Source organism: Manihot esculenta, chromosome 5 (genome assembly GCF_001659605.2).
Source record: "Manihot esculenta cultivar AM560-2 chromosome 5, M.esculenta_v8, whole genome shotgun sequence".
Classification (NCBI taxonomy): domain Eukaryota; kingdom Viridiplantae; phylum Streptophyta; class Magnoliopsida; order Malpighiales; family Euphorbiaceae; genus Manihot; species Manihot esculenta.
In genome coordinates, this window is record NC_035165.2 from 21,386,893 (window position 1) to 21,396,781 (window position 9,889).

The window sequence follows — 9,889 nt, forward strand, 5'->3', positions numbered from 1 at the left end:
CGTGCAGATCGACGAGTTCCTCTCATCTTGCTTACTGAAAAACAGAACACATCACATAAAACATTAGCATCATATGGTTCATGTGGAAACACATGAACCCGCATCACATATACATCACATACACAGCATATCATCAATGCACATGCATAAAATCATGGCATTTCACATCATTATTCAAGACAGGACTCTACATCCTATCCTAGTGAACATGATTTTTCCTATTGTGCTTGACCTTCTAGAACATCTATGAGCCCGACACTCTCTAGGTCCGACCATATGAATCTAGGGCTCTGATACCAATCTGTAACGATCCGAAAACCGGACCGCTACTGGCGCTAGAATCCAGATCGGCATAAGGCCACCGGGACCCGTAGTAAGCCTAACATACATCCTGTATACCTGTTAAATCCCATACATGATCAAACATATACATAAAAATTTTAAACTTTCTCTTTCATTTACCAAGCTTAACCTGTGCATGCACAAACTCATAAACATAAAACTCGACATTGGAGCCCTCATCAAATGCTCCTATGGGTTAACATATCATACATTAAGCTTGGTTTACATAAGTCATCAATAAAACATTTTACAGATCATGTGCAAAAGGGATTTACTTTACATACTAGGGTCAAGCACAACTCTAAACCTCAATATACATCATTACATTACATTACTATATTTTACATTACATTGTGTTTCTCATGTCCATAACTAGCTATTACATAATATATGACTTTACTCTTGTTGACATCCTGGTCTATCCCGTACTTGCAAACCTGGGGGATTAAGGGAATGGGGTGAGCTACAGGAGCCCAGTGAGCAGAATAATAAAAACAGTATATTGAAAATTCTTGCTTTCATGAAATGCATCACATCACAAACCATTCACATTAAAGATGAACTTGTCACCAATAGCCCTCTACATTTCCAATAGTGCCAGAACGTAGAATGGGCCCTGGTCTTTCTTACATAACATGTCATAACATTCTAATATGCCAGGGACGTAGAATGTGTCTTCCTGGACTTCCGTACTGTATCATCATCATATCATATCATACATTACGAGGGCTAATGGATCATTCAACATTCATCCACATCAACAACATAATATGCAATGCAACATATTCATGAATTCTAATGCAAACAACCTAATATATCTCATGGCATTCATGATGCGTGAATCATGCTAAAACTTTCATTATTTGCTTTGAAACATAAAGAGTCATTCTACTCACCTCAGGCTAGCTCTGAAAAGACACTGAAGCAGCTGTCTCACTGCTAGGGTCCCTGGTTCCTCAGGTCCGAACCTACACAGGTGGACTCAAATGAGGGACCAAACATACATGAATATGACTCTAAACATGTAATACCCGGCTAGACTCCGGTATCGGAATTCCTACAGTCCGGTGGGATCTCGGATGTCGGAGACCTCTAGAGGGGTAAAATCATGTTTTCATAAAATGTTTTAATGTGTTTTATGACTTTAAGTAAGAAAGAAATTGAAATTTGAATGAAAAAGACCATGGTGGCATTTCCAGGTTCGGCCGCCGAACCTCAAGTTCGGCCGCTGAACATGGGATAGTTTAAGGGGGCAAGTTAGACTTCCGAAAGTGGCTCAGGTTCGGCCGCCGAACCCCATATTCGGCCGCCGAACTTGCATGAGTTTTGGAGGCACTTTAGGCTGCCGAAGGTGGTCTGGCCAGCCCCTATATAAGGGCTCCATGGCCGAAACAGGTGAGCTTTCTCCCCATTTTCGGCCAACGGTGAGTCCATGCTCTCTCATGGTTGTTTTTGATGATTTTTCCTCCAATCTTTCAAGTTTTAACAAGTGTTTTCTTGGCTTTTAAAGATTTGTGAACCTTGAGCAAGTTTTGAAGCTTGGAGACCCAAGGAGCTAGATCTCCCCCATCTCCAAGTTGGATCGTCTCTCCTCTCGATCTTCAAGAGGTAAGGGTAGATCCTTAGCTCATTTCATGTTTTAAACGAGTTTTATGAAAGTTTATGGGGTAGAAATGCATGTTTAGGTTATTATTGAGTTTATGGGTTTATGTTGAGTTTTTGAGCAATGTGGGTTGTTTATTTATGCTTGATGTGTTGTAATTGGGGTTTAGGATAGTTTGAAGCCCCTAGGAGCTTATGTATGTGTGTATGCATGTTGTGGAAGTGTTGTGTTTGAGTTGAATGGTTTGGGAGGCAAATGTGCATTGTGGAGGCTGAGTTCTGCCCTTTGGAAGAACTCAGGTTCGGCAGCCGAAAGGACTTTCGGCCGCCGAACCTGCCTATGGAGGCAAGCCTTTGGCTGCCGAACCCTGCCCTCGAAAGTGGACTTTCGGCTCTGGAAGGGAGTTTCAGCCGCCGAAGGTGCCGCCGAACATGCATGAGTTTCGTCTCTGGAAGGAACCTTCAGCCGCCGAAAGTGCCGCCGAAGGTGCATGACTTTCGGCTCTGGAAGGAACCTTCAGACGCCGAAAGTGCCGCCGAAGGTGCATGACTTTCAGCTCTTGAGGGACTTTCGGCTCTAGAGGGACTTTCGGCCGCTGAACCTGCCGCCGAAAGTGCCCTGTTCAGCCTTCCTTTGCATGATTTCTATGATTGTTTTAAGGTGTTTTAGGGGGTTTTTGGGGAGCATTTTAGAGTCAAGTTCATGTATGTTTGGTCCCTCATTTGAGTCCACCTGTGTAGGTTCGGACCCGAGGAACCGAGGACTCCAGCAGTGAGACAGCTGCTTCAGTGTCTTGTCAGAGCTAGCCTGAGGTGAGTGGAATAACTCTTTATGTTTCAAAGTAAATAAATCAGATTTTGAGCATGTTCATGCATCACGAATGCCATGAGATAAATTAGGTTGTTTGCTTTAGAATTCACGAATATGTTGCAGTGCATAATATGATGATGATGTGGATGAGTATTGAATGATCCTTTAGTCCTTGTATGATATGAGATGATGATGACATGATGTGATATGGTATGGTATGGTATGGAAGTCTAGGTCGAGGCCCATTCTACGCCCCTGGCATTATAGGAATGTTATGTTATGTATGTTATGTTAAGAGAAAGACCAAGACGAGGCCCATTCTACGCCCTTGGCACTATTGGACATGTAGAGGACTATTGGTGACAAAACCATCCTTGATTGTGATTTGTTTGTGATGTGATGCATTCCATGAGATCATGTGTTTTAAATTAAATGTTTTATTATTCTGCTCACTGGGCTCTAGTAGCTCACCCCATTTCCCTAATCCCCCAGGTATGCAGGTACGGGATAGGCCGGGAGGTCAAGAAGAGTAAAGTTATGTTTTATGTAATAGTTAGCTGTGGACATGAGGATGATGTAATGTATAGTAATGTAATGTAATGTAATGACGAGTATTGAGGTTTAGAGATGTGCTTGACCCTAGTATGTTAGTTAATCCCTTTGTACATGATCTATAAAATGTTTTATCACTGTTTATGTAAACCAAACTTATTATATGTATGTTACCCCATTGGAGCATTGGTGAGGACTCCAATGTGGGGTTGATGGTTATGCTTATGAGTTGTGCATGCACAGGTTGAGTTTGGTAAATGAATGAGAAAAGTTCAAAATTTTTATGTATATGTTGATCATGTATGGGATGAAACAGTTGTACAGGTTGTATGTTAGGCTTGCTACGGGTCCCGGCCGCCTTAAGCCGATTTGGATCCTAGTGCCGGTAGCGGTCCGATTTTCGAGTCGTTATAGATTGGTATCAGAGCCCTAGGTTCATATGGTCGGACCTAGAGTGTTGGGCTCATAGATGTTCTAGAAGGTCAAGCACAATAGGAAAATCATGTCCACTAGGATAGGATGTAGAGTCCTGTCTTGAATGATGATGTGAAATGCCATTATTTTATGCATGTGCATTGATGATATGCTATGTATGTGATGGATGTATGCGGGTTCATGTGTTTGCACATGAACCATTTAATGCTAATGTTTTATGTGTTGTGTGTTGTTTTTCAGTAAGCAAGATGAGAGGAACTCGTCGATCTGCACGATTGACTGGAGTACCACCTCAGGAAGAGGGCACGGATGCCCGTCCTCCTGCATTGCCTAGGGCAATGTCCTGCAGGTCTAGCAGCGAGAACATCAAAGGAACCTAGAAGGTCTTTTGATGTGAGCAGAAAAGGAACAGTGCAAGGTGGAATGTCGGAAGATGTGGGGAATGATATGGATGTGGACCAGAGGAGGGATGGCAGTCTTGGAGTGAGTATGTCTAAAGAGGGCACGGGAAAGTCTCAGGGAGGCACTCAGGCCTCAGGATTTGCTCAGCCACCCCAGTACCCACCCTTTTCACAGAATCCCGGGTATTCGATGGGAGGTACATCGGATTACCCCAGCTTTAACCCTTATCACTCTCACATGCCATACCCACCTTTCTACCCACCATACCCACAGTACCCTATGTACCCACCCCCATCTTTCTACCCAGGTACAGCAAACCCTAATCCAGGGGATGTTGCACCTCCTCCACCACCAGCAGAACCTACTGTCCCAGAAACCCAAGTACCTAAACCTAGCTCATCTGGAAGGAGCAAGGTCAAGATGACCGATTACATGAAGCTGGGTGCTCCTAGTATGAAACAGATGATGACCCGTTTGAGTACCTTAGGAGGGTCAAGATGATTACACATGAGATAGGAGCTGATGATAGTAGAGCCATTCAGATGGCTGGGTTCACACTGAAGTGCAAGAAGGCCTGAGAGGGGTTCAAAAACTATGTGAACCCGAGATTGGATAGCCTATCATAGGAAGAGTTTGCTAATGAGTTTGCAGGATGGGCTTTCCCTGACAGTTTAAGGGAGTTAAAGATGATCGAATTTGAGCAGTTGAGGCAGACATAGGATATGAGTGTAGAGGAGTTCACAGACAGGTTCTTAGAGCTGTTGCCGTTTGCAGGGCAGACCCTTGATACAGATCAGAAGAAGGCTCGGAGGTATATCATGAAGCTTCATTCCAGGTATTCCTCCTTAATCCAATCAGTAGATAGGGAGAGCTTCCATGCCATAGTAGATATGGCCTGGAAAATGGAGGCTAGTGCCATCATTCAGGGAACAGTTAAGCAGTCAGTGGCACAACCCTATGGTTCCAAGACCCCAGGTGGGGGAAGGTTAGACCCTTCTTCTCTTAGTGCAGCAGCTTCAGGCAGTAAAAAGTGGGGTAAGGCCAAGTCTAAGAAGAACAAGTTAGGGAATAAGATCAAGTCAGGTCTGGGATTAGGAAGTGGCTCGAGCTCAGGTGCAGATAATGCAGTATGTATGAAGTGTGGGAAGCCACACAAAGGGGTATGTCAGTTTGGGACGACAACCTGCTTCAGATGTGGGCAGGAGGGACACATGGCACAGGAGTGTCCTAGAGCAGCTTTTGTGGCACAGTCCCAGCAGACAGCTTCGGGTAGTGTGGCTCAGCCAGTAGCTCCAGTCGCGACTCAGGCCAGTGGCAGAGGCAAAAGGAGAGGGTCAGCCTCTTCTTCAGCGGGTTTCAGGGGTGGTGAAGGTCCATCAGCTCCAGCACGGATCTTCACGATGACTCAGCAGGAGGCAAATACATCAAACACCGTGGTGTCAGGTAATCTCATCATTGGTTGTTCAGATGTTTATGCCTTAATGGACCCTGGTGCATCTCATTCTTTCATTGCTCCGAGAGCCGTCGAGAGGTTGGGTTTGATGGTCTCTGGATTAGAGTGTCCCCTATGGGTCAGTGGACCCAAGTGTGACCCGTCAGTGGCAGAGTCAGTATGCCAGTGTAGTCCAGTTTTTGTTGAGGGGAGATGCCTTTCAGCCGATGTAATACCCGGCTAGACTCCTGTACCGGAATTCCTACCGTCCGGTGGAATCTCGGTTGTCGGAAGCCTCTAGTGGGATAGAAACATGTTTTCATAAAATGTTTTAATGTGTTTTATGGTTTTAAGCATGAAAGGAAATGAGTTTTTGCATGAAAATAATCTTGGAGAAAAACTCGGGTTCGGCCGCCGAAACTCAAATTTCGGCCGCTGAACATGCAGGCATTTCAGGTGAGCCTTAGGCCCTCGAAGGCATAAGTGACGGAAGCCCAGGTTCGGCCGCCGAACCTCAAGTTCGGCCGCCGAACATGGCATGCATGCGGAGGCACGTTCGGCCCCCGAACGTGGCCTGGCCAGCCACTATAAAAGGGTCCCTTAGCCGAAAACGGGCGAGCTTTTTCTCCATTTTCGGCCAAGGTGAGCTCTCCGCCGTTCCTCACCAATCTTTGATGTTCTTCCTCTAGATCTTTCAAGATTTTCATTTGTTTTAACCTTGTTTTGAAGATTTTGAGCTTTTAAGCAAAATTTTGGAGCTTGGAGGTTTAAGAACTCAAATCTCTCTTACCTCCGAGTTTTAGGTCGTCTATCTCTCGATCTTCAAGAGGTAAGAGCCGATCTTAAGCTCATTGCATGTTTTAAGTAAGTTTTATGAAGATCTTTGGGGTAGAATGCACGTTTAGCTTATAGTTAGGTTTTTGAGTTTATGTTATGTTTTGAGCAATGCATGTTGGATTTGTATTGCTTGATGTGTTGTAGTTGGGGTTTAAGGTAGTTTGAGACCCCTAGGAGCTTGTATGCATGTTTTGGTTGAGCAAAATGCATGATGGCATGAGTTTGAGGCATTTGTGCATGTTTGAACCAAGTTTCTGCCCTTCGGGAGAAACCAGGTTCGGCAGCCGAAAGGACTTTCGGCCGCCGAACCCTCTTGTGGAGGCAGCCTTCGGCTGCCAAAGCTTGCCCCCGAAAGGAGACTTTCATCTCTGTCTGGGAGTTTCGGCCGTCGAAAGTGCCGCCGAACATGCATGAGTTTCGCCTCTGTCTGGGAGTTTCGGCTGCCGAAGGTGCCGCCGAACCTGCCTGACTTTCGGCTCTGGAAGGACTTTCGGCCGCCGAACCTGCCGCCGAAAGTGCCCTGTCCAGCCTTCTTTTGCATGTTTTGCATGATTGTTTCATGATGTTCTAGGGGGTTTTTGGGGAGTAGTTTAGAGTTATGTTCATGTATGGTTGGTCCCTCATTTGAGTCCACCTGTGTAGGTTCGGACCCGAGGAACCGAGGACCCCAGCAGTGAGTTCAGCTGCTTCTGAGTCAGTAGAGCTTCAGCTAGAGGTGAGTGGAATAACTCTTATGCTTTTAAATAAATAAACCCGTTTTAGCATGATTCACGCATCATGAATGCCATGAGATATTTTAGGTTGTTGCATTAGAAATCACGAATATGTTGCATTTGCATAATATGTTGATGATGTGGATGAATGTTGAATGATCCTTTAGTCCTCGTATGTTATGATATGATGATGATACGGTACGAAAGACCAGTGAGGCCCATTCTACGCCCCTGGCACTATGTAAGAGAAAGAACAGTGAGGCCCATTCTACGCCCCTGGCACAGTTGGACCATGTAGAGGACTATTGGTGACAAATTCATCCTTGATGTGATTAGCTGTGATGTGATGCATTTCATGTTATCACATGTTTCAAATGTTTTATTATTCTGCTCACTGGGCTCTTGTAGCTCACCCCTCTCCCTTAACCCCAGGCTTGCAGGTACAGGGTAGACCAGGAGGTCAGCAAGAGTAATGAAGTCTTATGCATGTAATAGCTAGAATGTGGACATGACAAATCGTAGAAAGATGTAATGTAAAAGTACAGTATAGATATGTAATGTATTGATGTTTGAGGATGTTAGAAGTGTGCTTGACCATAGTATATTGTAATCCCTTTTTAATACATGATCTTAGATGTTTTATACTGCTTATGTAAACCAACTCAACACATGTTATGCCACCCATTGGGGGCATTGATGAGATCCCACAGAGGGGTTAAGTTTATGATTATGGCTATGTTCAGTGCATGCACAGGTTGAGTTTGGTGTATGAGAAAAAATGAATGAAAGAAAAGTTTTAATTTTTATGTATGTTGTTGATCATGTATGGGATTAAACAGGTTTACAGGATGCATGTTAGGCTTGCTACGGGTCCCGGCAGCCTTAAGTCGACCCGGATCCTAGTGCCGGTAGCGGTCCGATTTTCGGGTCGTTACAGAATGGTATCAGAGCCCTAGGTTCATATGGTCGGACCTAGAGTGTCGGGCTCATAGATGTTATAGAAGGTCAAGCACAATAGGAGGATCATGTCCACTAGGATAGGATGTGGAGTCCTGTCTTGCATGATGATGTGAAATGCCATGATTATATGCATGTGCATTAATGATATGTGATGTATGTGATGAGGGTTCATGTGTGCCCACATGAACCATATGATGCTAATGTTTGCTTGTTATGTGCTGCCTTTCAGAAAACAGGATGAGAGGAACTCGTCGATCTGTACGATTGACTGGAGTACCACCTGAGGATGAGGGCATGAGCGCCGTCCTCCTACATTGCCTAGGGCAATGTCTAGTAGGTCTAATAGATAAAGAGCAGTAAGAGACCCTAGAAGGTCTTTTGATCTGGGTAGAAGCAGATTAGTCAGAGGAACAGTTCAGGGAGGAGCGTCAGAGGACATGGGGGATGATATGGATGTAGAGCAGATGAGGGATGGCAGTTTGGGAGTTAGCATGTCAGAAGAGGGAATGGGCGAGTCCCAAGGAGGCACTCAGGCCTTGGGATTTGTTCAGCCACCCCACTACCCACACTTCTCACAAAATCCCGGGTATTCGATGGGAGGTACATCGAATTACCCTAGCTTCACCCCTTATCCCACACAGATGCCATACCCACCCTACTACCCACCATATTCACAATACCCAATGTATCCACCCCCACCTTATTATCCAAATCCAGCAAACCCTACCTCAGAAAATGTTGCACCAACTCCACCACCTACAGAACCAGCAGCCCCAGCTACCCAACCTTCTAGACCTAGCTCAGCCAGTGGGAGCAAGGTCAAGATGACCGACTACATGAAGTTGGGTGCTCCCCAGTATGAAAAAGGGGATGACCCGTTTGTGTATCTTGAAAGGGTTAAAGTGATCACAGATGAGATTGGGGCTGATGATAGTAGAGCCATTCAGATGGCCGGGTTCACACTTAAGTGCAAGAAGGCACGAGAGTGGTTCAAGAATTATGTGAACCCGAGGGTGGACAGCATGTCTTGGGAAGAGTTTGCAAACGAGTTTGCAGGATGGGCTTTCCCAGATAGTTCAAGGGAGCTGAAGATGATAGAGTTTGAGCAGTTGAGGCAGACTGATGAGATGAGTGTAGAGGAGTTCACAGACAGATTCTTGGAGCTGTTGCCTTTTGCAGGGCAAAATCTTGACTCGGATCAGAAAAGGTAAAGGAGGTATATCATGAAACTCCACTCCAAATATTCCTCCTTGATCCAGTCAGCAGATAGGGAGAGCTTCCATGCCATAGTGGATATGGCCCAGAAAATGGAGGCCAGTGCCATCGTTCAGGGAACAGTTAAGCAGTCAGTGGCACAGCCTTCTGGTTCTAAGACCCCAAGCTCTTCTTCTTTTAGTGCAGCAGCTTCAGGCAGCAAGAGGTGGAGCAGTACCACTAAGAATTCGAAGAAGAACAAGTTTTGGAACAAGGTCAAGTCCAGTCTGGGACTAGGGAGTGGCGCGAGTTCTGGTGCGGATAATGCAGTATGCAAGAAGTGTGGGAGACCGTACAAGGGAGTATGTCTGGTTAGGACGACAGCCTGCTTCAGATGTGGGCAGGAGGGACACATGGCTCGGGAGTGTCCTAGGGCAGTTTTTAGGGCACAGTCTCAGCAGACAGCTTCTGGTAGTGTGGCTCAGCCAGCAGCTCAAGCCACGACTCAGGCCAGTGGCAGAGGTAGAGGGAGAGGAGCAGCCTCTTCTTTAGCGGGTTTCAGAGGTGAAGGTCCATCAGCTCCAGCACGGATCTTCACAATGACTTAGC